This window comes from Lutra lutra, chromosome 10, assembly GCF_902655055.1.
Source record: "Lutra lutra chromosome 10, mLutLut1.2, whole genome shotgun sequence".
Classification (NCBI taxonomy): domain Eukaryota; kingdom Metazoa; phylum Chordata; class Mammalia; order Carnivora; family Mustelidae; genus Lutra; species Lutra lutra.
The window spans coordinates 110869002-110890221 of record NC_062287.1 but is presented as its reverse complement, the minus strand read 5'-3'; the positions used below and the strand labels follow the sequence as shown (position 1 = coordinate 110890221).

Below are 21220 nucleotides of genomic sequence, written 5' to 3'. Positions count from 1 at the left end.
TGCCGGAGGGGGTATCCCTAAGCCAAAAGGGGTTTCAGCCTAGCATGTGCTCGCTCAAAAAATAAAATAAATAAAATAAATGCCCGAAAATTCCAGCAGCAGCCCAAGATGGTGGCCAGCCTTTCCTTCATCCCGTCCTCCTCGCCTGGGGGATCTGCGGGTCGCCTTCCTACCTTGGCCAATACAACCTTCCAGGGGTCTCCGATCGCCCCCAGCCCTCGACCCCCCATCCCGGCAATTTAAGAGCTAGGAAAACTCCTTGAATGGAAGACTGCAAAGTAGTGGTCTCTGTCCTGACTTATTTTTTAATTAAAAAAAAATAAATTAAATCGCTGGAAATATTAGTCGCTTCTCTTGCCTTTGACAAGACCACCGGAAGCTTCCTAATTGGTTTTGTCGGGGGGTGTGGACATCTCTGCACCTTTACAATTAGCCCGGGGCTGCATTCGTGAGCCTGTGGGGGGAAGGCAGGGGCCGGCAAAAATTAGAACAATTGTAAGTTAAAGAAATGGGTGTATTGATCAGGTTTTAAGCAAAATCTATATAAATTAGTGGTTATAAGAGAGGGAACCCAATGTTATCGCTACCTTAAGAGGCAAATAAAAGAATACAGAAAAGTGGGTTTTTAAAATTTTTTGTTCAGATTTAGTGTCTTTGGTGCCTTCTTCTTTTTTTTTTTAATAAAAAGATATTTTGCCCAATCTTAACTTTTTTTGAGTTTTTACATTGCTTGCCCCCAATTAAGAAGACCATTCATTTATTTCCCTCCGAATACAGTTTAGGGTCATCAAACCGCCGTATCCCCTAACAGTAAAGGCTCAAAGAAAACGCAGGAAAAAGCCCCCTCCCCTTCGCAAGGGTGCGCGCAGCGAGACCAGACAACCCCCTCGCAGGGCTGATTCTTCGCGCTCCCCTCCCCCGCCGGGAATTAGGGTTACTGAAATTCCGGGTCCAGCAGGGCAATTACTCCGGCTCACGCCTCGGAAGCGGTGGGTGGCCCGAGCGGGAGCGCCCACCGCCGTGTCCCCCTCCCTGGGCACCCACGCGAGCGCCTCGCGGCAGCAGCAGCCCGCGCACGAGGGCAGCCCGGCTGCTTTTTCATTCATAAAATCCCGACCGGGCGGCTGCCCCGATGATTTATGGGACTGCGCGCTATCGCCCGGCGGCCGCTGCTCCGCGGGGCAAGGGACCCGAGCCCCGCGGGCGCCCCCGGCCCCGCCGGGCCCGAGGCGGCCGGCGACGGCGAGGGGCGGCGGGTCATAAAGAGGCTCGCCCACTACGGCCAAACGGGCTCCGGGTCCGGGAGGGAGCTCCCCCCTAACCCGGAGAAAGACAGAGGAAACTGGAATTAGCATGAGCCAATGGGGGCGCGGCGCTGTTACTAGGCGGACCGGGCAGATCTCGACTAGGAACTTCGTTGATTTCCCCGCTCAGGGACGGGCGCAAAAGTGCAAGCCCGGCGGGCGAGCGTGAAGAGCCGTCCAGGAACCCGCGGGGGAGGCGCAGGAATTTGGGGCCTGGCGGGGAGCGCCAGCGGCCCAGCCCCCACCCCGGGGAGCCCAGATACGCGTCCCTGGAGCTGCAGAGGGAGCCGCCGGCCCTGGGCCCTTGAGGGCGGCTGCTTCTAGGAGTGCCGAGGACGCGTTTTTATTTTATTTTATTTTTTTTCCAAAGAGAAAAGCAACTCTTAAAAACTTTTCTGCAGCAGTTTTAATTTTGCACTGCCTTTTAAAAACCTACCACGAGGCAGGAACTGCGAGTTCTGGGCTCGTTTAAAGTGCTCCGCGCTTATTTCTCGGTGACTATATGGAGACAAAGGGCCAGCGACCCGATCGGGAAGGCGCTGCGTTGGTTGGAAAGGAAATCCGAAAGTGACTTAAATCACCTTCCCGCTTTCCTTGCCGCCCACCCGTCCCCAGGGGAGACCGCGGCCGGCCAGGGCGGATCTCCGGCCCCGAGAGGGCGAATTCCGCGGCAAGCGCGTTTGCCACCGTCCCTGGCTGTGGGAACCTTCATTCAGGCGGGGGAAGGGAGCGCGTTCATTCAGGAACCGGCCCGCCGCGGCGCCGACCCCTGCGCGCACTGCGGCTGCGGCCCGCCCCTCGGGGGGCTTTGGGGAGGGGGCGCAGGCCCCAGTGGAGATGATCTACAGACATCGACCTCCCGCAGCCGCCCACCCCACACGGGACCAGAGGGGGCGCACCCAGGTGGAGTCACCTGCAGCCGCATACCTGGCGGCGACTTGAAAGGACAGCCATTAAGTCGCTCAGGAAAACTTCCGAATGCGGGCCGCGGGGTCCCGGGGCGCTGGGGTCCCCTCCTCTTCCCTCACCCTGCTCGCCTCCTGGGGGTGCACGCGCTGAGTATCTCCGCCAGGGCTGCACGGGGCGGGCTTCTGGCGCTCCAAAGCTGCGGGGAGCGTCGGGACGAGCTCTGGATCCCGCGCCCACCTGGGACAGCCACACGCTGGGAACAGGGGGAGCCGCACCTCCCACCGTCCCAAGCCACGGACTTGTTTCCGCCCCTGATCAGTTAATTTCAGCCACGCACAGATCAACTCCCTACCCGAGCCCCAGACGTCGGCCTGGCAGGATGCGGGGACGGGACCCTCCTCCCCGAGCTCGGAGGGCCGTGGGCAAGGTGTGCCCGGAGTTAAATAGCAAACCCCAACAGGTGATGCCGGGGGCGAGGGGGGCGGCGGCTCACAACGCCTCTGGTTTCCCTAGGGAGAAGGTGCACTTTTAGGGGTGAAAACATCTAACTCCTTGACCTTCGTCCCTCAAAAAGCATGGCCTGGTGCCCTGAGCAATATGAAATCCCCCAATTCGCTAGGAATTCCCTGGCCTCTTGGCTCAGGCCCCTGGCCCGTCTCTAGCCAAGTGCCGTGGAATGGGCGCCCGGACTGAGCCGATAACCACCCCCAACCGAAGCAAAGAAATTGGTTGGGTGGGAGGGGTAATGACCTAGGAGGCCAAGTCCCATCCGTGTCTTCCTGGACCAAGCTGGGCTGCGGCCTACCCTAGGAGGACCAGACCCCGCCCCCGGCGAGCGCGCGGAGCACCCCTGCAGAGACTCGCGTGGGTGGGGGGGGGCTCGGTACCCAGCCCGCTGGCTCGCTGAAGCCGGACTTTCCCCAAGAAGGACCCGTACTAAGACCCTTTGGGCTCCCGCAATGTTCCCCGCCCCCCCTCCCCCGGGTTAGGGCTCGACGCCCCCTCATTCGCCTGGAGGATTGGTCACTGGCTCCCAATCCCCGCGCTTTCCCGGAGGCTGTGTTCGGGATGTGACCACGTCCTCGTGCCTGCTTTTTGTGCCCTTGGAATGCCCGAAAGCGAGAGCTTTTCCATCCTTCGCTTTGGCCTTTGGGGTGGGGGGTGGGGTGGCCGGAGGGACGTTGAGTGTCTTTATTATGGGGAACCTCCGAGTTCTGGGGCTCCAGACACTTGCCAAGAGGGAAAAAGGACAGGAAATTCTTTTCCAGGTGCAGGGAGAGGGGTGGCATACCTAACACCCTACACCCCTGCTTTTAGGTCCCCTCGCCTCGTGCCTTCTGGATTGGTGGCAGCGGCCGCGGGTTTGGACCCTCTGGGGAGTTCTGGGCGTGCGGAGCCCGAGGAACCCGATGGGCCGCGCTCGGTCCCCAAACCCCGCCAGGGGGCTTGCTTGCGCGGGACTCGACCTACTCCCACGAGTCCCGGGCAATCCGGCAGGGGCTGGGGGTGCGGTCCGATTAGGGAGACACGGGAGCCAAGGGCGCGCGCCGCGGGAACCTGGGTCTTGGCTCCCGAGCAGCGCGGGGCCGCGCGGCGCATTCCGCACATTCCCGCCCGGCCTCGGTTCCGCCGCCACGTGGTTGCTCCGCGCGCCACGCTTACCGTAAGGCTTGGAGAAGGCGCGCACTCGCCGCTCCGGAGCGCGTGAGGACCTCTGTGAGAACACGGAAGCATGGTCCAGCACCGGACCCCCCCACAGCCCTGCGGCGAGACAGCGACACAGGCCCCTGCCCATTTGCTCAGAATCTGGGCTACTGCAGGGTTTGGAGAGCGAGCCTCTGCTCACGGACCCATCCTCGTTTCTCACTCCTCCTGCAAGTCACCCCAGCCCCAAGCCTGTCGCTGTCATGCATTTAATCTTCTAAACAAACCCCAATAACACACTGGGCGGGTGGGGAAACTGAGGCACCTTATCTGGGCTCACACTGCTGGCAACCGTGATGTCCGCTGTTTAAGCCCTTAGGCTGTGCCTCTTTCAGGGTTCAAGGGCACTGTCAGGAGTATCACCTCCGGACCTGCGTCTCCCAGGAACTCTGTGTTCTGGGGTAGATCTTTGTCTTCATCTGTGAAATGGGTTGTGACTGCCCTCTTCCCAAGGCCGCAGAGCAGAGTAATTAAGGTAGTATTTGCGAAGCGGTTAGCAGGAAGCCCTGGTGTATGTCACGTCCGCTGGATGTGTTCATTCATGTATTGGTTCTTGTGCAGAATGAAGGCCATGAGAGGCGCGGTGTGTGTGTGGAATTGATTAAACATTTTCAGTTTGTTACCAGAAAGAGAATTTTTTAAAAAATGGCTTTCTAGTCTACAAACTTGCTTTTATTTGCTGGCTTCTCCTGAGCTGTCTGTGGGCGTGAGATTTAAATCATCCAATGTATTTTTAAATTAAAAAAAAAAGTTGAACATTAGGTTTCCCTTCTTCCTTCTCAACCTGGAAAAGGAGTAAAAAGATTTCTTTCTTTTTTTTTTTAAAGATTTTATTTATTTATTGGACAGAGAGAGAGCACAAGTAGGCTGGGAGGCAGGCGGAGAGAGAGGGAGAAGCAGGCTCCCCACTGAGCAGAGAGCCGGATGCGGGGTTCAGTCCCAGGACCCTGAGATCATGACCTGAGCTGAAGGCAGAGGCTTAACCCACTGAACCACCCAAGCCAAAAGGTTTCTTTATAAAGTAAGTGCACTGGGGCGCCTGGGGTGGCTTGGTTGGTTGAGCATCAGAGCCTTGATTTGGGCTCAGGTCGTGATCTCAGGGTCTTAAGATCCAGCCCCACCTTGGGCTCCATGTTCAGGCGTGGAGTCGGCTTCAGATTCTCCCTCTCCCTCCGCCCCTCCACCTGCTCACACGCACGTGCATGTGCACTCTCACCAAAAAAAAAAAAAAAAAAAAAAAAAGGTAAGGACGTTAATTAAGGGCACAGGTGTCAATGCAAGGGTGAGGGACAGATATAAAAGTAGGGGGGTTTTGGCTGGGTCAAAGAGGGCCACTACCCTACAGCGCTGCTCGGGTCTCTGGATGACCAGAACTTGTATCTGTCATCCTATCACACAGAAGGAGCCATTCTCTTCTCGAGGGGAAGGGGGGGCGATCCCAAGGGAAACTGGCCAAAGGTGTGGGTCAGTGACAGGGCTGGAAGCAGAGAGGTGCAACTCTCGGGAAGCCTTGAACCTGACCCTGGGAGCCTCCGCGTCTTGCTGCAGTGAGAGGAGGGCAGGGAGGGTTGGGGAGGCCCCGCTTAAACATTTAGCTTCATGGGGAGAGAGGGCTTTAGGACCTGCCATTGTGGAGGTGGTACCGATGGGGCGGGGGGGGGGGGCGACTCATGGGGGCGCCTGGGCAGCCACATGACTTGGGAGATGGTAGGGAGACCTGGAGAGGCTAGAGTTTCAGGGAAGGGCTCCTAAGCCCTTGGAGTAGGCAGCGGGATTAGGACCCAGAGCTGAGTCCTAAGTAAAGAACTCAGTATTACATCCAGCCCCGACAGCCACTGAAGATTGACCAATACCAGAGAGAAGGAGTGAGGCGGGGTGGGCCAGCCGAGTGCTCACCCTGCACCTGGAGCCTCAATCCCTTCTTGGCCCCGAGGAGACCCCTGTGACAAAGGACCACACACGGGGGGATGCTTAAAATGACAGATACTTGTTCCGTCACAGTCTGGAGGTCAGAGTCCAAAATCAAGATGCACGACTGTGCTCCCTCTGGAGGCACCAGGAGAGGGTCCTCCCTGCTCCTCCAGCTTCAGGGGCTTCGGGGTTCCCTGGGCTGGTGGACGTAGCTCTCTGGCCTCTGCCTCTGTCTTCATGTGGCCACTCCTCTCTGTGTTCTCTCTTCTTCTGTCTCTTATGAGGACACTTGCTGTTGGGTTTGGGGCCCACACGGATGACCCAAGATGATTTCATCTCAAGATCCTTCACTGGATCACATCTGCGAGGGCTTTCTTTTTCCCAAATAAGGTCAAATTCACAGGCTCTGGTGGTTAGGAGGTGGACACAGCTTTTTGGAGGACACTGTTCAGTCCACTAGGGCCAGGGAGAGGGGGAAACATGGGGTGTGTAAATCCTTGTGTTTGGTTTGAATCAGGCCTTATGAGCTGTTGAGGGGCAGGGAGACGGGCCCCAAACATGACTGAGTTATGGTCTCTGTGCTCCAGGGCTTCCTACAGACACCTGAGAAATAACGCATGGAACGCTGCTTTACACGGGAGTTCATGGCCAATTTGGCAGGTGCCTTCTGTAAGCTACTCTCGTCCTTGTCTTGCTCACTCCCCTCCAGAGGTCGACAGTGGAAGTTTGAGCAGTCTGATGGCCTCTAGCTTTCTGATGGGGGTGAAGAGAAAGGCTTCACCCAGGAATGCGGAAGCATAGAGAATGAGCAGGCAAAGAGGGAGGAGAGAATGTTCCAGATGTTTGAACAGCCCAGGAGAAAACCCTGAGGGGAGACAGGGCAGGGTCTACACTTCCCTCAATAGCTAAGAGTCTGAGCTCTGCCAGGGTTTGACTAGCTCGAAGGCAAATGGGTGTGGAGTGTGGGCTCTGGAAACAGCCCTTCCTAGTCCTAGCTCCGCCGTGGCCCATGTGTGTGACCTCCCCGCCTTTGAGTCTCTGTTCCCTCATCTGTAAAACACACGGAATGACGGTAGAGACTGGCAGGGTCTCCGCAGAGATGAAACAAATCAGGGGAGCGGAATCCAGAGTGCCGTCGTCATGAGCAAAGACCCGCCCTGAATCCAGCACCCTGAGGACCCACGAGTGGGCGTGAGGCACACCTCCTTCATTAGGTCCCAACCAACTCACCTTCCCATTTACTTTAAAAATCAAAGGCTTGTACAAGCAGGGTTGACATTCTTCCAGCCAAAGGGGAATATATATGTGAGGTTTTCCTGTCCTTGCTCCACACGGGGCAAGGATCCTCTCCCCTCTGCCATTTTTGGAGTTGTCGAAAGGCGGCAAGTCTCAGATCACCTTGTGGCTTCCCAGGTGAGACTCACAACTGCAAGTGTGAGGTCCCCCATAGGGGGGTGGGAGGCCCCCAGAAGACAAATCCCCCTTCCGGGGTCTCACCCACCCCACCCACCCACCTTGAGTTCCTGGCCGGTGAGGCCGCCTAGATTCCCCACCCCCAGAGAATTCCCACAAGGGTTTCAAGGTCCTAGAAATAGGCTGTTTGGAAAGAAGATATGAACGGTGAGGAGACCGGAGGGTGCGGAGGGCTGGCAGGGAAGACCAGGAGCTGGGCAAGAGAGGCGCCCACCCTGGGAAGCAGCCCCTCTCCTGCCTGGGCTGCACCCAGAGCTGGGGAGGGCGGCCGGGACTGGGGACAGCAGGGCTGTGACAGCTGCTGACGGAGTGCCCCACCTGCATCTTCACAGCCGCTCTGGGGACAGTCCCTTTATCCCCGTTTTACAGATGGAGAAGTCGAGGCCAGCAGGATCCTGTGGCCATGGTGGGGCTGGGATGCCTGTTGGCTCTGGGTCTAAAATAGGGAGGTCAGGGGTGGGTGGGGGCAAGAGGGGAATGATAAAGCGCCTGGGGATTGCAAGGTTCACTTTTAAAAAACGGCTTTAGGGGCGCCTGGGTGGCTCAGTGGGTTAAAGCCTCTGCTTCCGGCTCAGGTCATGATCCCAGGGTCCTGGGATTGAGCCCCACATCAGGCTCTCTGCTCCACAGGGAGCCTGCTTCCTCCTCTCTCTGCCTGCCTCTCTGCCTACTTGTGATCTCTGTCTGTCAAATAAATAAATAAAATCTTTAAAAAAAATAAAAATAAAACCCTGCTTTATTGAGATGGAGTTTCCACAGCGTGACGTTTACCCATCGAGGGAACAAGCCAGTGGTTTTCAGCGTATTCCCAGAGGTGCGCACCCATCGCCCAGATCTACCTGTAGAACCCTTCCGTCGCTCCGGAACGAAGCCCCATGCCCAAGGGCAGTCGGGAGGTTTTCCTCCTCCCCCTCCTCCGTGGGAATCACGCTGTTGTGGGCACTCGTGAGCAAGGTTTTGTGCGGATGCTTTCCCACGTCCTGTGTAGCCAGGCCCATTCTGAGCGCCTTCACCTGGGGGAAGACCTAGGGGCTTTAGCTCTCCAGGACCCAGGAGACCTGGGACAGACCCAGCCGCTTTCTGAGAGGATCTCTCAGCTCTTCCCGCCTCCCGCCTCGCCCTGTCTGTCCTTGGGACTTTCCTCCTACTCCTTCAGCAGGGAGCTCACCAAGTCTGGAACCACAGGCATTTGTAAGGGGAGATTTTTGGCTCCGATGTAAGAGCCTCCATAGAACAGCACACCATCCTAAGTCACCACCTGAGGGTCAATGCTGTGTGAAGACAGCAGAGAGGGGGTCACTACCGCTGACCCTGGCTCAGGCGTCTGTGGGGCCTCGGCTCTGACTCCTGCCGACTCAACCCACAGTTTTAGCACCCCAGACATAACCCGGGGCTCAGCCTGTAAAAGGAGAAAATCCTCTTGGCCATGCTTCCAGACTTTTTCCCATTCTCTGTCCCTGCAGGAAGCCCAGGGAAGCTGACTTGCCCTGGGACAGAGCGCTGTGGCCGCAGACCTGCTGTGGTTAGGGAGTTGGGGGTGTGTTGGCCCTGTCGGTCCCCTGATGTATGTTCTCCGTCCCGGCTCTGGGCTGTCCCAGAGCAGGTATGAAGAGCAGGTACCGTGACATAGGAAAGCTAGGGACGTTCCCACACCTCAGTGGAGATAGGAAACCAATCTCCTCCCTTCTCTCCAGCATATCTTACCGACTCGGGGACCTGAGTCTCCTCTTTCGTCAAGGGGGGGCAGCTGGAGAAGGTGGTCCGTCCCCGGGCCAGCAGAGGATTCAAGTGAACCTGCCGTGTGCCTCTGTCTTCCCCATTCCTGGGGCTTCTGCCCAGAACAGGCACCATCCCTGCTCCCCAGGAGCCTGCCTTCCAGCAGGACACATGGACATGGCCCCCGGACCCCCAGCGGTGAGTCCTGTAGCAGGGCAGTGGCTGGTGGCTGGGGAGCAGGAGCACCCCCCACCCCGCCCCAGAACCCGCCCTGGGCTGTGGGTGGGTGTATTAGTTATTTACTGCTGCCGAACAAACGGGTGCGACCATCGGCATCAAACAAGCGAAGTGACTCTCACGCAGTGTCCGCCGGTCAGGGGTCCGGGAGAAGCGTGGTCAAGCCGTCCAGCTCTGGGGAGCTCGGGCGGGTGCGCCTTCACGTGCCTGTGGGAGAGTCCACCGCAGGTCCTGGTGCTCCCGCACAGGTGATCTGAGCCGCTCCCGGGGACGGAGACAGCCCACCTTCCGTGCTGTCTGCATGAAAGTGACATGCTCTCACTCTACTGCATGCTGTTGTTCACACAGACCAATCCTAGTGTGTGTGTGTGTGTGTGTGTGTGTGTGCGCGCGCGCGCGGGGACTGCACAAGGATATTAATGACGTAAGAGGCCATCCCGGAGGCTCGTGGACCTGGGTGGGGCTTCCAGGCACAGGTGGGGACCCTGGGCACAGTGGGAGAGGCGAGCAGGCCCGTCGCTTCACCTCACTTCCAGGCTCACAGTCCACTGCAGCTGAGGTGTGCCTGCTCTGAGGTGAGGGTCAAGGCTTCTTTTTTCCCATGTGAATATCCACCGAAGCCAGCCCCGCTTCTAAGAAGCACTATCCTTTCTCTAGCTCGATGGTGGTAACTTCGTCCTAAGTCCGGTGAGCGTGCAAGTGTGGGCCTGTTTCTGTCCTGTCCCACTGGGTTAGGGCTTTCCAGCTGAGGTCACAGGGTCCGGTGGTGGGGTCTGGGCGATGTCAGCTATGCCGCAGAGTCCAGGGTGGGAGCGGTCCAGGGGCCTCCTGGGGCAGGGCGTGGGGTGTGGCGTGGGTGCTACTCAGGCTGTCCTACCTCCCTAATCTTTGCCTGTTTTCTCTGGTTTTCCTTTTCTACTTAAATCCACCAATGCTGATTTTTTTGCTTGCCACCAAAACTCGATGGGGAGGGCCCCAGGTCTGAGCTCGCTCACAAGCAGCAGTGAGACCCACCCCATCAATGCCAAGTCCATTTCTCTAAGAGTCGCCCTTGAAATGCTCATGCTTCCTAGCCGGGAACAGTAGCTTATGGTATGTTCGGAGGATGGAAGAAGATTAAGGGCAAAAGGTGAGCTACAAACATGTATGGACGTCATCAACCATAGGACAGACATTGCTGGTTTGCAGGACAAAGGACAGGTTGGACGGAGATGGGACTTCTGGGGTGATAGGAATGATTTCTTTCCCCTTTCTTCTATATTCTAGTTTTATAGTCTACATGCTGTGTTCTCTTATGAACAAGTGTTATTTTATAACCCAAAAAAAGAACCTGACCAGAAATGATGCTGGGGACACCCGGCTGTTTTCTAGTGTCCCCCGGCCCCCGTGGTTGTTCTTGGAACACCTGATCCAGACTCCTGGGGTTCCTCAGGCACCAGCCCCCAAGTGTTATCCTCAATTCTCACACGACCTCTCTTCTAGTGGACAGAGGACTGGAAGGCTGGGGTCTTAGGTAGAGCTTCCCGGGCCCCCCGGGTAAACACGGCTTGGAAATGGCTTGGAAATGCAAGGCCAGGCCTTCCAGCACCAGGTGGTGACCATGGAGGAGCCGGAGAAGCCCAGGCTCTTCCTCCTAAGACGGCATACGGGCAGCAGGAGGAGGTGCCAACGGGAACCCCCAGAGGCGGCCTAAACTGGGAAGTGCGCTCCCGTCTGCGGCTGGCTGGGCTGGTGCGGAAAAGAGCATCAGTCTTCCCTTAATGTGGAAGACAGAGCCCTCTAAATTCTCCGAGGATTCATGCAGCGCTTGGGAGACACGTGTGTTCCCTGATCCTGCCGTTACTGCTGTCAGGACAAATAAGGACGCCTTGATGGGCCGGGCCTAGAGCATGCCCCAGCCCCGGACCAGAAGCGGCGGTGTCTAGACAGCATCGCGTGGGAGAGGTCCACGGACAGGAGGTCATGTGGCAGGTCCCATGCCGGGTCCTCTGATACTCATTTCCTTCCCGCAGACATAGAATTTTTCAGGGGCGCTCACTACTCAGCCAACGACTACACTTCCCGGCCTCCCCTGCGGCTGGGTGTGGCCCTGTGACCAAGTCCCAGCCGGGGGCTGTGAGTGGAAGAGATGTGGGAAACATCTGGGTCGTGGCCTTAGAACGCAGGGGCACGTGGCAGAGTTGCAGGCTGTGTGTGAGCTTGACGTACAAAGGTCAGTTGCTTTTCTCTGTACCGACAATGAACAAGTGGAATTTGAAATTAAAAACATAATCCCCCTTACAGTAGCACCCCCCAAAGCGAAACACTTAGGAGTATGTCTAACAAGATACATGGAAGATCTACATGGGGAAAAGTCCCAAACTCTGATGCATGGAACGAGAGAACTAAATGAATGAACAAGAGGTTCACGTCCACACATGGGAAGACGCCGCACTGACCAGATGTTGGCTCTCTGCAGCGTGGTCTGCACGTCCAGGGCAGTGACAGTCCAAGTCCCTGCAAGCTGTTTGCCGGTGTCGACGGACTGATTCTATAATTTGTGTGGAGCCGAGACCCAGAACAGCCAGCACAAAACCGGAGGAGAACCGAGCTGGAACACTGACATCACTCAACGCCAGGATTGCTCTAGAACTGCCGGGTAGAGTAGAGCCCCCCGTGACTCTTAGAGTCACCGGGCTCTGTGCGTGTCTGCTGCTCTCCCCACCGCCTTGCCTGACGTGCTTGAGGACTCTCCCTTACGATGCCACTCTGTGCTCAGGGGCCCTCAGTGTGTCCCCAAGCCCACCTGCTACGATCACCAGCCGCATTCCCAGACCGCGTGCGGGTCAGCTTCTCCCCTACCTCCCACTCATCCCTAGAGTCTCTCCACTCCCGTCGTTCCACGCCTACCACTCCTCTATTTCAGCCCTTGACCTTCAGCTGCCCTGTGCAATGGTGTCCCCTGCCCCCAAGTGCATTGCACCTGGGCCTTCCAAGCAAGACGCAACTGCAAGGCAGACTCTTTGGAAAGCCGCTCCATGTTCCGCTCCCGCCATCAGCTCGCATGGTGGGCCCCTCTCACTCCACTGGTTGCTTTGGGTGGGAGTTACGTCCTACAGAGTGACCACCCTGTCACCTCCCATCGCCATCCCAGCCTTCCCAGGAGCTCCGGGGCAGGAGAGACCACACATGGCTGGCCTCCCAGGGAAGACCTCTTTCGGGAGGTTTGGAGTTTGGAAAACCAGCTCTGAGCACTGATGCGGAGGTGGACTGTGGGGCGGGGATGGGGGTGGGGGGAGTTGGTCTGCAAAGGCAGTTCTTGGAAGTCAGGAGGGCACAGAGGCTCCCCCTCCCGAGGGGCCCCACATCGGGGCTCTGGAGCCACCAGCGAGCCCACTCCGACGTCCCAGGAGGCAGAGCCAGCCTCCGGCCAGTGCTCTCAGCGTGGGTGTTTGTTGCTGTAGACTTGGGCTTTCAATGCACAAAACCTCCTCAAAAGACGAGAGAGAGGAAAATTACAGGGAGACTGCCCGGGAACTTTGCAAAATTGGGAAAATGAGCGCGCTCCCCGTAGCCGAGTGCGCCGGCCCGTCCCCTCGACCCTGATTAAGGGGAGCTGGTGTTTGTGGGGGTGTTCAGCAAGAGGCCTCTGATGGGGAGGCAGTTTTGTGGCTTCGGCCTGTAATTTGGATTCGAGGGCTCAGGCACCATTAATGTGATAAACTTGCAAACCTCCGCCTGCAACCAGACGTAGAGCGCAGCCCGCCCAGACAGCCGTCCGTCCCAGCCGGCGGATCAGACGCTCTGCTCCCATGTCCGCACACGGCCAGCGGGGCTGGGCCCTTTCCTGGCTGGCTTCGAAAATCTGGAAATATAAGCCACTGGTCTTGTGTATCACCTCGTTGTGAATGCACACGGCTGTCAGCGTTTATTTGTGCTAGACGTTGGTGTCAGAGATTATGTGTGTCCTAGGTAGGATGGGAAGGCTCCCTACCCCACCCTGGGGTCCTGCACGCTGTAGGGCCTTTACATAGGTATGTTGGGCCAAGGGATGAAGGAATCAGCAGAGCTGAGGGTGAAGAAGGCCTGTTTTTGGCTCGAAGAGAGCATGGTGGCCACAGGCCAGTCCGGTTTGGACGGTTACCCCAAGAGATCTTCCTGATGGTCGGGTCATTTGAATGTCACTGGGAACACATGGGCTCTTTCTGGCTAGTGACCCCTTCAATATGTTTCTCTTGCTTCCTAAATCACCAAGGTCAGGCTGCTGAGAGTGGGTGTGTGCGTGTGCGTGTGTGTATGTGTGTGTACGTGTGTGTGTGCACACACACATGTGTGTGCAATGTTGCAGGGGGATTTGAGAGGAGGGAGGAAATGGTTGGGGAGGGAGACGGTGGTGGTGTGGTAGAGGAATCAGTATCCGCTGTGGGTCCCCACCCTCTCCCTGTCCCTGCAGGGTCCCCTGGGCCTGCGTTCACCACCGTTGCCTTCGAGAACGTCTGTCATCGGTTGGCACCTGTGTAGTCTCTGAGGCTCTGTTTTTTTTTTTTTTTTAAAGATTTTATTTATTTATTTGACAGAGAGAGATCACAAGTAGACAGAGAGGCAGGCAGAGAGAGAGAGAGGGAAGCAGGCTCTCCGCTGAGCAGAGAGCCCGATGCGGGACTCGATCCCAGGACCCTGAGATCATGACCTGAGCCGAAGGAAGCGGTTTAACCCACTGAGCCACCCAGGCGCCCGAGGCTCTGGTTTTATTCTTGTGTTTCTCCGGTTCAGCTCCTCCTGCCTTACGATGGGACCAATGTGGGGTGAATTCCCTGCTCCCCTCCACTGGGCTGGGAGAAGATCAAAAATTTTAAGCAGGAACGCTTCCTGGAAAACAGGAGGCAAACAGGCCAGCAACATGGGCGACCGGAAAAGACATGAATGAGTTTATTTGGTGCAAATTTCTGGTTCCGACTCACAGTCAGATCTAATCAGGGGTCGGTATGTGAGCGGAGCTGACACCATCAATGGGGAAGCAGACTCTGCTTCTTCCCCTTCCTAAAGGTTAACAAAGACAGGCAGACATCTAGTGCTAAGTATACGTTCCGGTTTGACTTCGGCGGGGCATGTGATTTTTGATAACATCTCTGGTTTTCCCAGTAAAACGGGGATCCTGAGCAATGACAGTGGGGGAAACAGGACTCCAGCACGTGGCCACAGCTTGCTCTCCTCCTGTTCAACTCTGTTCAGTGACTTCACACAGAAATGGAAAAAGCCTGCTTTGCTGCCTGGCCAGCGCGAGAGGACTCAGCCTCGGGATTCTTACTAAATACAGCTGAATTTGGTAAGCCTTCCTAGGCTGGGGTAACCTCAGGTGGTTTCTTATTCTCTTATGCTTCTCTTATTTTCAGTGATTCCCAGCACGCTGTGCACTGTGAGGTGTCGGTAGTTATCACAAAAGGATTCCGAGGCCAAATCCATTGGCTAAGGGCTACCTGCTCTTAGAGGTTCTCAGTACACATTGCCTGTAAAGGCACTGAGAAGTCCTGCACTACAGGACCATGCTTGCTTGTGACCAGAACACTTTTTTAATGTCACATCTACTGACATCCTGGGGCAGAGTTCCAAAAGTTTATAACCTCGGATCATATTTTTGAAAGTCATATAAAGGAGTATAAATAGCTTGTCTCTTCTCCTCCGTAGGACAAAAAGGGCAGTTGGAGGACTTGCCAGACAGAAGCAGATTATGGCAGGCACCGCCAGCGTGTGGAGGGGCACTGCTTTCCCGCCGCTCCCCACCCTCTGCCACAGGGTCCCACCACTTTGTTTCTGTTTGGCTGAATCAACAGCCCAAATAATGAGGCTTCCATCTTGTTTGGTGTTAATTTCTTTAACGGCTATTGACAAAGCTTCACATTTTCCCCAGTTACCTATTTGTTTTCTGAATTTTCTGGTGTAGACCTTGTATTTTCCTCTTCCTTGATCCCTTGTTAAGTTGAAGCAGGATACTGACCTCGCATATGTCTTAGTGGTCATTCCTTCGTAGACCTGGAGAGTCAACCGTCTTTATTTATGTTAATTACTTTCCACACGCTCTTGCTCTTTTCGCATTTCATCACCCATATGATTATGTAAGAAGTTAATTTTTTTTTTTAACGTATTCAAGCCTCTTCATCTTGTCTCCAATGAGACGCTTCCCCCACCCACCGCCTCGTCTTTTTTTGGTCATAATTCCTCTCCTTTGCACGGATGGGAAAATGCTATTCTGTTTTCCTCCAGCTTGTTAAAGCAAATCTAAAAAAATAAAACATGTGTTTTCCCAACATGTAAGTAATCCATGTTCCTAATGGAAAATAAAAATAAGAAAAAATCAGGAGGGAAAAAATAAAACCCAACGGCAGTCTCGCCACCCAGATCCATTGGTAATATTTTGTGGCTCTTTCCAGATCTTCCTCTGTGTCTGTATTCACGTTTGCCAACCTTTTGAACTTTAAATTCTTTAAGCAATCACACGCGTGTGCGTGCACACACCCGGTGCCCTCTGTGGTCCTTTCTTCTGATGGCTTCAAGAGGCATTTCGGGATCTCAAGGGCAGTTTTAGAATTTCACCACGAATTTATCATATTCCTAAAATTACCAGTAAAAAAAGCTCTGGGCTTCACTCAGTTGGATGGTGTGCAGAGAAAGCAGCTTTTAGGGAAGAGAAGCCCCGATTCGTGGCTTCTGCTGATCTCCGTGGTGTAGATAACCCCACGGGGCTGCGTTCAGGGTCTGTATGACGTCACCAACAGCTTGTGAAGTTCCTGGATTTTTAGTCATCAGCTCCCACCTGTCTGCAAGGATCCCCTCGTCACCGTCCCCATGCTTCTGCTCCCCATCAGGAGCACCTTAAAATTCTGCTTTTTGTTTTCTTGTTTTCCTCTTATTAGGGTCTTATCATGGCCGAATAAATGGATACTCAGTTGTTTGACTTTAATCACTCTTGAAATCTCTTTTATGGTGCATGCGTATTCTGGTTGTGGCGTATTTAAGGGAGACAAATTTGGTACACATTTTTTTTTTTTTTATGTACCACTTCTTCCAGAATTAATTTACGAACCCCTCTGATGGCTTTCCTAAGTTTGTACTCATGATTCCAACAAAACCAACATTTTTCTGCCTTCTATTCCTATATTTAAATGTTCTTTCTTTTTCTTGTTAGCTCTAACCCTCCTTTCTGGCTTTACATTAAAATGGGATCAGTCCCTGGATGGGGCGCACTGCAGGACAATTTCGATTTTCAGTGCTAATGAATTATTAATTCAGGAATACTGCCTTTTGGCTTTGAAATTCACAGTTGTCCTCATGTTCAGAATAAGACCCGTCACAGGGATTTTGAAACGGCGACTTTTTTTTTTTTCAAATGCCCCCTTGACGTCTACTGAGAGAATGAAATGACCTTTTACTGCCTCTTATGCTAATATGATAGATGTTCCTGCTTTATTGCCTCTCAGTCTCGGGATAAACCTTGCTTGCTTCCTGGTGACACTTCTCTTTTTTTTAAGTGCTGAGAGTTCCTGCTCATGTTTGGCGTTTTTAAAAATTAATTTTGAGGGGTGGGGGATGGGCTAAAGAACGGCCTTCCGACTGGGGGACTGAGAGGTATAAACTTCCCGTTAAAAAACAAATAAGCCACCGGGCTGTAAAGCAGAGCTTAGGGAATACAGTTCTGATATCATCGATAACGTATGGTGTCAGATGGTGACCCGACTTACTGTGGGAAACGTCTGGTATGGCGTTTTACCGTTGAGTCACTATGTTGTACACGGGAAAGCAAATACTATTGTACGTGAGATTCAGTTTAAGAAATGAAATAAAATAGGGGCGCCTGAGGGGCTCCGTGGGTTTAAGCGTCTGCCTTCGGCTCAGGTCACGATCCCAGGGTCCTGGGATAGAGCCCCGTGTCAGGATCCCTGCTCTGCACGGAGCCTGCTTCTCCCTCTCCCTCTCTCTCTGTTTTGTCTCTCTCTCTCTCTCTCTCTCTCAGACAAATAAATAGATACAATTACAAAACAAAACAAAAATAAAATAAGCATTTTTTATAGCAATGACTTTTGAGGGTGTGGCGTTCCCATCCACCCTCCCGAGGGCTCCCCTCTTGTTGATTGCCTATGCCACCTCGCTGGGCTCAGCAGAGCCGAGACCTGGCGTCAGCACTCTCTTGTTCACGAAAGCCCAGGCTGCATGGGCTCTGGCTGGTCCTCCTGCTTGTGCTGGGATTTCTGAGTCTCTGTTGTGATGAAGGCTAGTCAACACGTTTTCACTGTTGTTTTCATTTGATCCGAAACTCTTGCGTGCCCCTACAGCGTGCCCCATTTTCGTGTGTGTGGTTTTTTTTTTGTTTTGTTTTTAATAATCGTTTATGGAATGGAAGAATTATTCATTCTTGGAAGGATATGATCTTCCCTGATTTGGGCAGGTGGTAAACATAGCTGGAAGGTTAAGATGTTTTGAAATAATCTGCGTTCTTGCTGTTCTAGAAAAGTCTAGGACTGAGAGCTGCCTTTCCCTTCCCCGTCTCTCCTTCCACAGGGCTTCGAGTCCTAGAGGCAAGGAGGTGGGGGCTCCTCTGTCCCTCCCAGGCCAGGGCTCATTCACTCTGGTTTTAGGGAAGGGTTGGAGTTGCTCTAAAGCAGGGTTTGTAGTAGGTGGCTGGACCTGGTCGGCAAGACTGGGGCTTTATGTAAAGGGGGGGCACTCTGAGAGTGGGGAAAATCCTCATCCTGTCCCTCTACAGCACCCAGGAAAGTGGCAGGCTTCTGACAGGGTGGCACCTGGAGGCCAGTGTTGGGGATGGATGAGGGCTTTGGGGTGGGACTCAGGTCGTCCACACCTGGCATGGCAGGGTGAAGCTCCCCCTCAAATGACCAGCGAGGGCGGCTCGCAGGTGACCCAGATGGCCCAAAGACCAGCAGCCCCTCCCCCACCCCATAATCGTGTAACCTGACCACCGGAGGTGGACCTGTCCAGCTGGGACTTGGCCCAGGACCCCCACATTCATGGATGGCATAGCCATTGGATATCTGCCCAGGTCTCCTAGTCCACGTTGCAGACCTAACATTTCTGAGATGTCTCCAACGTGTCCAGGCTCCTGACACCACCCCCCACCCCCACCACCACGCCCCACTGGCAGCCTGCCCATAGGGGCGGGTCCTGATTCCATCCCTCCAGTTCAAGCAAAAACCTTGCTGTCAACCTTGACCCGTGTTCCACTCACACCCACGTCCAGTCCATCAGTGAGGCCTTTTAGCTCCGCTGTCCGAATATATCTAGGCACTGGTGACTCCTCCCACCTCCCCTGCTGTTTTCATGCCCAAGCTGCCGTGGTCTCTGGCCTGGATCGTGGCCTCCTGCATGGTCCCTCCATCCCTGGGTCAGGCTGCATCCTGCTGTGGGGACAAAATCACCAGCCTCAGTGTCAGAGATAAGATGGGCTTCTTGTTCATTCTCATCGAGCGGGTCAGCAAGGGGCTTGGCCCAAAGCAGTCCCAGGGGCCCAGGCATCACGGTTCCAGGCCAGGTGAGTCACGAGGGGGCACGTACCAGACGAAGCATGCTCTACCTTTGAAAGTGTCTGCTCAGCAGGGATGCTGCCATTCCACTGGCCTTCAAGTGGGGAGACAGTGCTGTCCTATCATGTGCCTGGAAGGAGACAGAGCTGGAACATTTCTGGCTGGTTCCAGTCCCCCTGCAGCCTCTCCAGATGGGTCCCCATGTCACTCAGAGAAAAGCCAAAGTCTGTCCAATGCCCCCAGGTCCTGCCCCATGTCACCTTTCCCACTGGCTCTGTCCTTCCCTGCTATGATTTCCTGTGGCCTTGCTGGCCTCCTGGCTGGTCCCCCAACACATCAGACACGCTCTTGCCTCACGGCCTTTGCACTGGCTGTCTCCCTGATCTGTCCGCACAGCCGGCTCTCTCACGGGCTTGAACTCTTCAGATGCGTTGCTCTCAGTGCAGCCTGCCCTGCCCAGCCCACTCAGTGCATCCCCTCCGCTCAGCCTGAGCCACCCTCTGGCCCTTTGTTTTTTTCTAGTATGTATTGCCTTTTTTTTTTTTTAAGATTATATTTATTTGTTTGACACACAGAGAGAGAGCACAAGCAGGGGGAGAGGCAGGCAGAGGGAGAGGGGGAAACAGACTCCTTGCTGATCAGGGAGCCCGACGTGGGACTTGATCCCAGGACTCCAAGATCATGCCCCGAGCCGAAGGCAGCTGCTTCACTGACTGAGCCGAGAGGACGCCCTTGTGTATTGCCTTTTGACCTGCTCTGCAATTCACTCACTTATGGTATTTGCTTGGGTGTGAGCACCATCGAGCAGGAGCTGGGTTTGTTCAGGACGGACTTCCGCACCGCTGCCTTCCGGAGGAGTGCCTGGCTTAGGGGAACCGCTCGCGGCCCGCTTGTTGGGTGTACAGACGCACCAAGCACTGAGGCATGAGCATTTCACTGTCACATTTTGCGTGTGGCTTCAAGAAGGACCCCTGCGGGGAATATTGTGCTTGACACTGAATGTCTGTCTCGCCTCGGCAGGTACAGAGTGAGACCAGATTTGGTTTGGGAAGAACACATGACCCAGGAGGGATGGCCAGGGAGCAGCGGGGCATTTCCAAGGGCCTGGAGTTGGGAGAGGAGGGAAAGCCGGGCGGGGCCCACGGAGAGCCCTGGGCTGGGCTTCCATGAGCCTGCTGGTCATCAGGTTGGGGGAGATCTTCAAGTTCCAGAGTCTACCCGCTGGCCACCTTCTTGCCACGCACTCACATGATGGAGAGAGCGAGCGAGCGAGCTCTGGTCTGCCTCTCACAAGGGTGCACATCCCGCCATGGGGCCCACCCTCATGACCTCATCTGACCCTGAGCATCTCCCCAAATCTGGCTCCAGATACCACCCATGAGGGGTGGGTTTCAACGCAGGGGTTCCGGGGGGGACACATTCAGTCCACAGCAACCCCCCTGGGCTCACCTGGCTCAGTGGTCCCCCGGGGTTCCTCCTCACCCTTTGGGCTCTGTGCTGGGCCGGGGAGATGGGGAGAGAGGCAGACGGACCGCTGAGCAATCACGAGGGCCAGATGTAGCCTTAGGTTTTCCACAAATGCCTCCTGGGCCCCTCGGGGGATTTGATTATTATCCAGTAGCTTCTTCAGAGGGGCATCAAGGCGTCTTAGAATCGCGGAGCCGCCCTCTGGGAAATCGGCCCCTGATCTGTACATCGGGGAGTGGAGCATCCCCCAGGCTTATGGCAAAATTAAGGTTCAGGAACCAAAAATAATGTGGTTAACAGTAATTTAGAAGGCTTTTTACGGAGCAAGATTTAAAATAAGGGGGCGGGTGGGAAATGAAAAAGGAAAAAAAAAACAACTTGCAAAAATCCGTTTTTAAAAACTTCAATGGGAGTCATTAGCACTACCGTTGTTTCTAACTAAATTCAGTAAAAAATTTTATTAATTTAATCATTTTCCCCCGGTCCTGCTTTGGCAACTCAATAAAAATATCCAAACAACTTTTTCAAATGGTCCCGAATCAGACCTTTTATCTGCACGGGGCAAATTCCACCTGCCAACTCGAAAATGGGCTTGTTTTGGTCAACAGACCTGGCAGTTTCCCCGTGGCTGGTCCGGGCGTGGTCACCAATCCAAATAGGGTTTTGTTTAACTGATCGAGGGTGTGCGTGATGGGGGGCCGAGGACAGATGCACAGGCTGCTTCTTTGTCCTACTTTGTGGCTTTCCCAGCTTTGGAGGTTTCGAGGGAGGGCGGGCTTGCCTGAGAACGGCGGGTCCAGCCTCCGGGACCCCCTACTGCTGGGCCCAAGACCTCAGAGGGGCCTGTGTGTCGGCTGCCCTGTCGCCTTGCTCATGGGGCCCTCTTAAGACCCCCCGCCCTTCTCCCATCTCTGTGCCTCCGAGGCCAACAACCCGGGGACAAGTGCTCACCTGAGAGCTCCTCTACATCATCCCGGTGCGGGGCGG

General features: G+C 55.0%; 1 pseudogene; it reads left to right on the top strand.

Annotated features, from left to right (window-relative positions):
• Window positions 1-17848: 17848 nt before the first annotated feature.
• LOC125078418 (uncharacterized) lies at window positions 17849-20566 on the top strand (annotated as a pseudogene).
• Window positions 20567-21220: the final 654 nt, after the last annotated feature.